Below are 8,067 nucleotides of genomic sequence, written 5' to 3'. Positions count from 1 at the left end.
GTGCAGCTTCCAGCCATGCCCTCTTGTCACAAGTTGCCTGGGAGAAGAGCCCAATACCCACCCACCTACATCTTCCCTTCAGATAGTTGTAGAATGTGATAAAGTCCCCCCGAGTCTCCTCTTCTCCAAGCTAAACAACTCCAGCTCCTTCAGTCTCTCCTCATATGACTTGCCCTCCAGTCCCTTTGCCAGTCTCATCGCTGTCCTCTGGACCCGCTTCAGCACCTCAATATCTTTCTTGAAATAAGGGGCCCAGAACTGCACACAGTACTTGAGGTGAGGCTTCTCCAGTCCCATGTGCAGGGGCAGAGTTAACATCTGTAGTCCTGCTGGCCACGTTATTTCTGATACAAGCCAAGATGCCATTAGCCTTCTGTGCCACCTGGGCACACTGCTAACTCACGTTCAGCCAGTTTCCAGCCAGCACTCCCAGCTCCCTCTCTGCCAGGCTGCTCTCTAGCCACTCAATCCCCAGTCAGTAGCATTGTGCGAGGGTATTGTGGCCAAAGTGTAGGACCCTGCACTTGGCATTGTTAAACTTCCTACTGCTGGCCTCAGCCTGTTGACTCAGCCTGTTCAGGTCTCCCTGAAGTGTCTTCCTACCCTCCTGCAGATTGACACTTCCTCCCTAGCTTGGTGTCATTTGCGAATTTACTAGCAGGAGACTCAATCCACTCATCCAAGCCATCAATAAAGGTATTTGTGGTGGCTTGGCCCTGGCTGGCAGCCAAATGCCCACCAAAGCCACTCTATCACTCCCATTCTTAGATGGACAGGGGAGAGAGGAAAATATAACAAAAGCCAGTTATAAGATAGAAGCTATTTAATAATAATAATAAGCACAAGCGATAGACTGCATAAAAGCAAAAGCAGAGAGAGTTGTTAATCATCAGCAGAATGGTGGGCAGTCTCAGGAAGCAGAGCTCTCTATGCGTAATGGTTCCTCTGAAGGATGGTCATGGATGAATCTTTCCACACTTCCTTCTTTCACTTTGCTGTTGTATTTGAGCTGATGTCATATGGCATGGAATACTCCTTTGGCCAGTTTGGGTCAGATGGCTTAGCTGTGTCCCCTCCCAGGATCCTGCCCACCCTTCAGTGTACTCTCAGGGTGGGGAAAGGTTGGAAAAACACAGCCTGAATGCTTCAGCAGCAGCCAAAACCCTGTCATGTTACAGTACTACAAAACACAGCACTAGAAGGATGCTTTGAGGAGAATTAACTGTAGTCCAGACAAATTCAATACAATGTTGAATAGTACTGATCCCTGGGGGACACCACTGGTCACGGAACACCAACTGGATGCCACACCATTTGCAACCACTCTCTGTGCCCAGTCATCCAGCCATTTTTTAACCCAATGAAGGGTGCACCTGTCCAAGCCATGGGGTGTCATCTTTTCCAGGAGGATGCTGTGGGAGACAGTGTCAAAGGCTTTGCTGAAGTCTAGGTAGACCACGTCCACAGCTCTTCCCTTGTCTACTAGGTAGGTCACCCAGTGATAGAATAAGATCAGATTGGTTAGGCAGGACCTATCAACAAATCTTACGAAAAAGCACATTGCATCACAAACAGGTATTCCAGAGGATTTCATTTACTGGTGTAAGAGAAGCAAAGAGTGTTAATCTCTGAACCAAACAACAAACACAGGAGGTGTATTCCCACATACAGTATAGAGAGTACACACAAAAAAGTAAATGACTGTTTCCGAGGCGCTGCCTAAAAGTGCCCAATGAAAACAGAATTATTTTTCCCTTCAGAAGTGCTTTCTACCCTCTCCTGCAAAGATGAGCAGAGTTTGTCCCCAGATATGATGACACTGACTTGGTATATGTGGCTACAGAGACTTCCTCCAACAAAATCCCTAGATGGCTAATGGAGAGAAGTCTATGGTTGCAGCTAGACAAATGTCAGCTGAGAACATAACTTCAGTGGGATTACATCCTCTAAACTTTACTTCTTAATTGAAAATATTAGCATGCCTTAAAATGCTTTGATTTCTGTGAAATATTAGAGCTTTTGTTTACATTCTAGTAAAACATTTCTGGATAATATTGGTCTACTTACATTTCCTTTCTTTTTAAACTTGGTCATTTAAAAGGTCATGTGTCTGGGTTGTTTAGTTAGTCAGCCTGTGATTTTTACCTGCAAGAATGACATATTTCCTAGCTTGTGTCCTTTGAATTCATTGATCATAGAATCATAGGATGACAGGAGTTGAAAGGCGCCTCTGGAGATCATCTAGTCCAGCCCCACTGCTAGAGCAGGTATGCCTAGATCAGGTTGTGTAGGAACACATCCGTGTAGGTTTTGGAAGTCTACTTTAGGAAAACTAAAAAAGAACAATGCAATAACATCTTCAATTAAAATTTGTTTTCAAAAGAATTATAAAGATGATACAAAATTCCATAGGAATATTGTCTTTATTGTCTCTTTTAGCTAACTTGTTATCATAGGCTTGTACAGTTTACTGTTCTGTTTTTCTCTGGCATATGCTGCAAAACACGTGTCTCTGAATTACTATTGTAGTAGGGGACTAATCTTCCTCTTTAAGAGACCTTTGATTTTTCAAATGAACTATATAATTAAGTTAGAGTGTCCTTTGCAGGATATCCAAAGTTATCCACGTTTCTTGGATTCAGGTCAAGAACTTTATCTGAAAAGTGCAGGGCCAGACAAACGTGTTTTTTCTGAGGCAGGTAACAGAGCTCACAGAATCTATGCAAAATCTGCTACCATTGTGACTTAGAGATTAAAAAAAAAAAAAAGTACCTGGAAAGCTCTCTTGCTGAAATGGGGAATCTACTGATTTTGATTGCAAGTGTGTTCTTACCATCACATGCTAATATAAATCACTTGCTAATATAAATTGCTACAAATTGGCAGTAACAGCACTAAAGTTAGGTGGGAAGGTATACACTCTATGAACAATATGCGTCTATTCCTCAAAGTTAACTTCAAATGAATGGGGAAAATATGTTTATGAAGTCTCATGTTTCAGTCCAAATTTAGATCAATTGTGTTCCTTTTCTAGTCCAGACTATCACAACAATGTTTACAAACCACATGCCTTGACTTCTGATTAAATACCTTCTAAGGTCAGATTTTGCTTTCTCTTCCCAAATAAACTTTCCAAAGTTCATTTTTACATCTCTTTTGAAGATTTCCATTATTGATTAATAAACTATGTAGATTACTTCTCCTTTGTTGTTATCATCCCCAGATATGTGCTTTGCTCCCCAATAAGCTAGTTCTGTAAATCCCAAGAACAAGGGTTTGTCCTCCTCAGAAGTGCTGTGCAGGTCTCTGTCTTTTAATGGTACACGGCCTCTTTTGGCCAGCTGAAGCTACCTGGAATCACATCAGTGGACACAGTGTGTCACAAGCCTCTTATAAATTAGCCCTCTGTAGTGACTATTTTTACTTTATTATATGCTACTGCTGAGTAAAAGGTGGAGTGCATGTGCTTATTTTTATTTTTTAAATTTGTAATGTGTCAGGGTTCTTTGTGATTAATATTTTACTGTTAACAAATCATAAAACTATTGTTACTTATTGCAGTTTTATTGCTATTTATTCCTTTGTATAACATCTTGATTTACATCAGTGGTTAACTTGTCTTTAACAAGCCCCAAGGAAAACAATTACATTTTCTTCTTCCAAACTCCACAGGAATAAGAGGCTGGATCTAGTAATTATGCACATTATCCCTAGAATACCTTTTATTTTCACATTTTATTTTAACAGTCTTGTAGATCTTATATATCTGATGGGAGAAGATAAAATGATGAATGATGGCCTAGATGTAACTCATACTGCACAGAGTGCTTTTGGAAGAATCTCAGGTGCAACAGTGATGACAGGGGGAGTTAGAAGAGGGTAGAGTAGAACAGAAGAATTTAATGAGCACAACAATGCCTTCCAGGAGCTGTTTCTAGAGGCAACATATTCTTCTGTTGTCTGACCATGGCAAGCACCTTCCAAAACCAGCTTAGAATGTGATGGTGCCATGCTTTTGAACCTTTGAACAAGAATGCAGTCTTGGCTCTTTTTGCAATGTATACAGTAGTTGTTGATTGTTCTATCGAAATGAGTATATGCAGCTCATGTATTGTATGTGCAAATTCAACGTGTTTCTTCCTTACACTGCTAACATAATGGGTTTAAATGAGTGTTCACTTCCTTCAGTGGAAACTTTCACACCTGGCTGTTGGCTTGGTGCATTCTAGCTAGGTAACTAACCTGAAAACTGAGTATCCAGATCCAGAGTGTAGTACAAATTATGTTTGGTGTGGTTTCAGAGGTCTTTAGATGCACAATATTCAACTCCAAAAGTAAACAAGATGCACTGCAGAAGCTCATGTATTTTTCAGGTAAGGTGAAATAATGATAATGATACTATTTTATGATTTTTAGTGAGAATAGAGAATTACATGTGAAAACGGTACCTTTAACAAGAGAAACCAAATATTCTCCTGGGAGTAATGCCAGAGCAATCATTATCGTTTCCATAAAGTTGAACTGGTCTAATAGGTAGGTTTGACTCAGCTTTCTACTGTCACTTCTACACTACTGGAATTCCACTGGTTTTATTGTTTCTATTGTGTTGCACCTGAATAAAAACTAATTATATCATTCTTTTGCATAGCAGATGTTTGATTTGTTTAATATAGACGGTGTAAAGGAAGTGGATCAGTACATATAGCCAGTATTATCTTTTAATTAATCTTTAAACCAGTAAAAGAAATACATCTGTGTGGCGTGTATGGCAGTTGGTGGGTAACTGGGAAAGGGAAGAATGTGTGCTGGAGTAGAGCTGTGGTAAACTTACAGATAGTTTTTGTCTCTTATGTTGCATAAGAAATATGCACCTGCTTGATCTCATGGCTCTCTGACTGTTTTAGCAAGATAGTGGCATTTCATCTGTGCCTCATTCCCCTACTATGGACTATACTTATAAAGAGATCTTATCCACTGTGCCATACTCACAAACACTGAGAACAATTTAAAGCTCAGTCATGGAGTCGTGAAGAAGATCCCTAAGATCTTCTACTATTCTGTACATACATATGTTTCTAAACAGATGTTAATCTGATCTTATATTTCAAACACGCCTTTAAATTTTCCTTTTTCACTGGTAAGATGTGTTATTGAGTAACTGGACATTAGTCCATTTTATTTTTTCTGTTACAATGTCTGTGTGCACCGGAACAGAACCAAAGCCATCCAGATTTATCAGAGTGAGTTGTTGCTGTTCAATAGCTGTGTGCTCTATAATAAACCAGAAAGCCCTCAAATGAAGAGAAATGTAGACTCTACAATACTGAACAGATATCAATGAGCAAACGTGGGCAGTTAGCTATTGATTCTGCACCACTGGATTTGGATGGTCTGTTGGCATCACCCATCTTTCTAGGAGAGCTATGGTTGTACTGGACATGGCAGATGGAACAAAGTGACCTGGAGCAGTGAAAGCATGTCTTAGCCACTTAGAAGAAATAGGGAATGTAGCTTTTATGAGCCAGATATGAAAGTCATAAACTGGTGAGTTATATTTATCTCAAATGGAAAATATTTTTTAATTACTTTGATTAAAAGGGATAAAGGTCTTCAAAATTTCCATTATCTTCTCCCTCTTTATGCAGTTTAGTGCTTCATTTCACATCAAGAAGTCAGTGAAAAACTGTCAGAATGATCCCTGAGGATGACAAGGGGAAAATATTCTAAAACAGATCAGTAGAAGTAAAAAAATCATCATAAATATATTTTGTGTGCAATTGACTTTATTATTTTTGCTGTTAAATGAGTTATTTGTAGCTTCATTCTGAGGGTTTTAAATTTCAAATTAAGGGTTCTAGTGCATTATTTAGTTAATAGAATACTGACTTTTAGTTTCAATTGTGCAGGAAAGGACAAAAGTCTTTGATCATTCACTAGTCAACAGTTTAATCAGTGTGTGAGGACAGAAGGAAATATGGTGAAGTTAAGGTAACAGTAATGAGTTGGGTTTTTTGCATGGAAATCTACAGCTTTTAAGCACTGTATGATGCCATGGACATTACAGATTCAAAGTGGTCAGAATCAGAATCTTTTGTGCAAGGTCAGGTAAACCAGATAGATTATGAAGACACATAGCTAAAGTGTTAGACTTTGTAACCTCATTACACTTATGCTATTGATACAGTCAAAAAAAGCAGATTTTTTCTTTCTAAGATATATTAGTAATTGTTAACAGGGTAGAAGGAAGCATCATAAATCTATTTCTTACTCCCGCAACAATACATTATTAATTAGAAATGAAACTTCGGTATGATTGTATCAGACAAGTGAAGAGTTTGGCCTCTTCTATCACAGAAGCAAAGCTGTCGGTATTGTCAATCTGTATTTTCAAAGCAGCTACAGACACTGAAATATCCTCTACAAACTACTGTAAAGCTCAGAAACCTGTGTCATTTTTAATGCTGAATAGGATGTTTATTCATTTGGACAGCACACAACGTGTGGAAAGTGAACAAATAAAGACAGCAAAGAATGCATTGTGTTCAAGTCAATCCATTCAAACTAGTCTATTCTAGTAGCTTGTCTGTCAGACCTTGTTGGTGCAATGACATGTCAGAATAGGAAATATGAGAGGCTGGTTTGAAAAGCAAGATATATGCTATTATTTGCATTCATATTTTTAATTTCCAAAATCTTCCATTTTCATTTTGTAGCAGTTCCTTTTATTACTTAATTGCTTCAGAGAAGTTGTCTGAACAGAAAATAGAATCTTTTACTCTTGAATTCACAGTCTAATATTCTGGTATATTGGAAAATGTTTGAACTTGGGATCTGATGTACAATTGAGACATTTGGATGTGAGAAGGGAGATTTCCCCTAATCCTGTGGGAAGGGCAGTTCTGATTTTAGAGCTGGGTGTGACATGTCAGTCCTCTGCCTTCTGTTTCACTGAAATGGATACTTACTGTAGATACCACTTTGCCTGGTAGCCTTCTACAGACTACAGCACTGATATCATCACTGAACAATTTCACACCTAACTGAAATGATCCTTGTGACATCGCAACAGCTAAGGATTCAGAACATGATACTGTCAGTTTTACATAAGTGTGATTCCATGGATTCTCCTAGAGATGTTCTTAATCTAGCCCAATAGGAGGAAATTGTGAGATTTCCCCCTCTTTTGTTTATTCAAAGAAAGAAAATACTTGAAGTCAGAGTGATTTTTATTAGCCAGTATTTTGTAGACTGCATGGTCTATGAGTTTTTGCATAGCTTGTTTCTTACAAAAGTATAATATAGAGAGCTGTATCATCTACATCTGATTTTCATGATAATTGCATGCAAAATTATATAGCAAATTGCACTTCTTTTATTTTCTAAGATTGTCTTTTTAAGATTGAGAATCACTTTCTCTGTCTGCATTTTGTTTTGTTAAATAAGTATGCTGCTCTTCTCTGGGTTCTCTGCCCATCATTTCTGTCTATTTCTGTCTGACTCCAATACTTCATAAACCATATTGTTTCTCTGTTGGAAAACTTCTTTCAAGTGCTCTCTATTACTCCACATTATCACACTTATTTCTCCATTAACACTCCTTTATGCTTTCCTCTTCTCCTGACTATCTTTATTCACCTCCTTTCCTACAATTTTTATCCTTTATCAGCTCTTATTTTGTGAATACCTCCTGTGAAGCATTTAGCAATGTTTAAGCAATTAATTATGCAGAATTGGAATTATTCAATAGATCATCACTGAGGTTCCTATTATCTTCCATTAGAAGGATGAAAGTATTTTAAAAAAATAGTTTGTGTGTACAGTTAACTAAGTCTTAATGAAGAAAATAAAAAGGCAGAACCCCTGTGTGTTTTCATGAAGGTTATACCAACAGGCAAGGCATATGAAAACGTGTTTTCAGACAGAACCTCTTGCTAGCTTCTTAGCAGCTAGCATGCATCTGCAGTAACTCCTATGAGCTTGCTAGACTTTAAAAAAATGACAGGAAGAGCAGTCACAACAGCTGGGATTGTACACTACAACATGACATCAGAAACAGGCCTCTAAGAA

The sequence above is a fragment of the Indicator indicator genome, chromosome Z (genome assembly GCF_027791375.1).
Source record: "Indicator indicator isolate 239-I01 chromosome Z, UM_Iind_1.1, whole genome shotgun sequence".
NCBI lineage: Eukaryota > Metazoa > Chordata > Aves > Piciformes > Indicatoridae > Indicator > Indicator indicator.
This window is presented reverse-complemented; position numbering follows the sequence as displayed.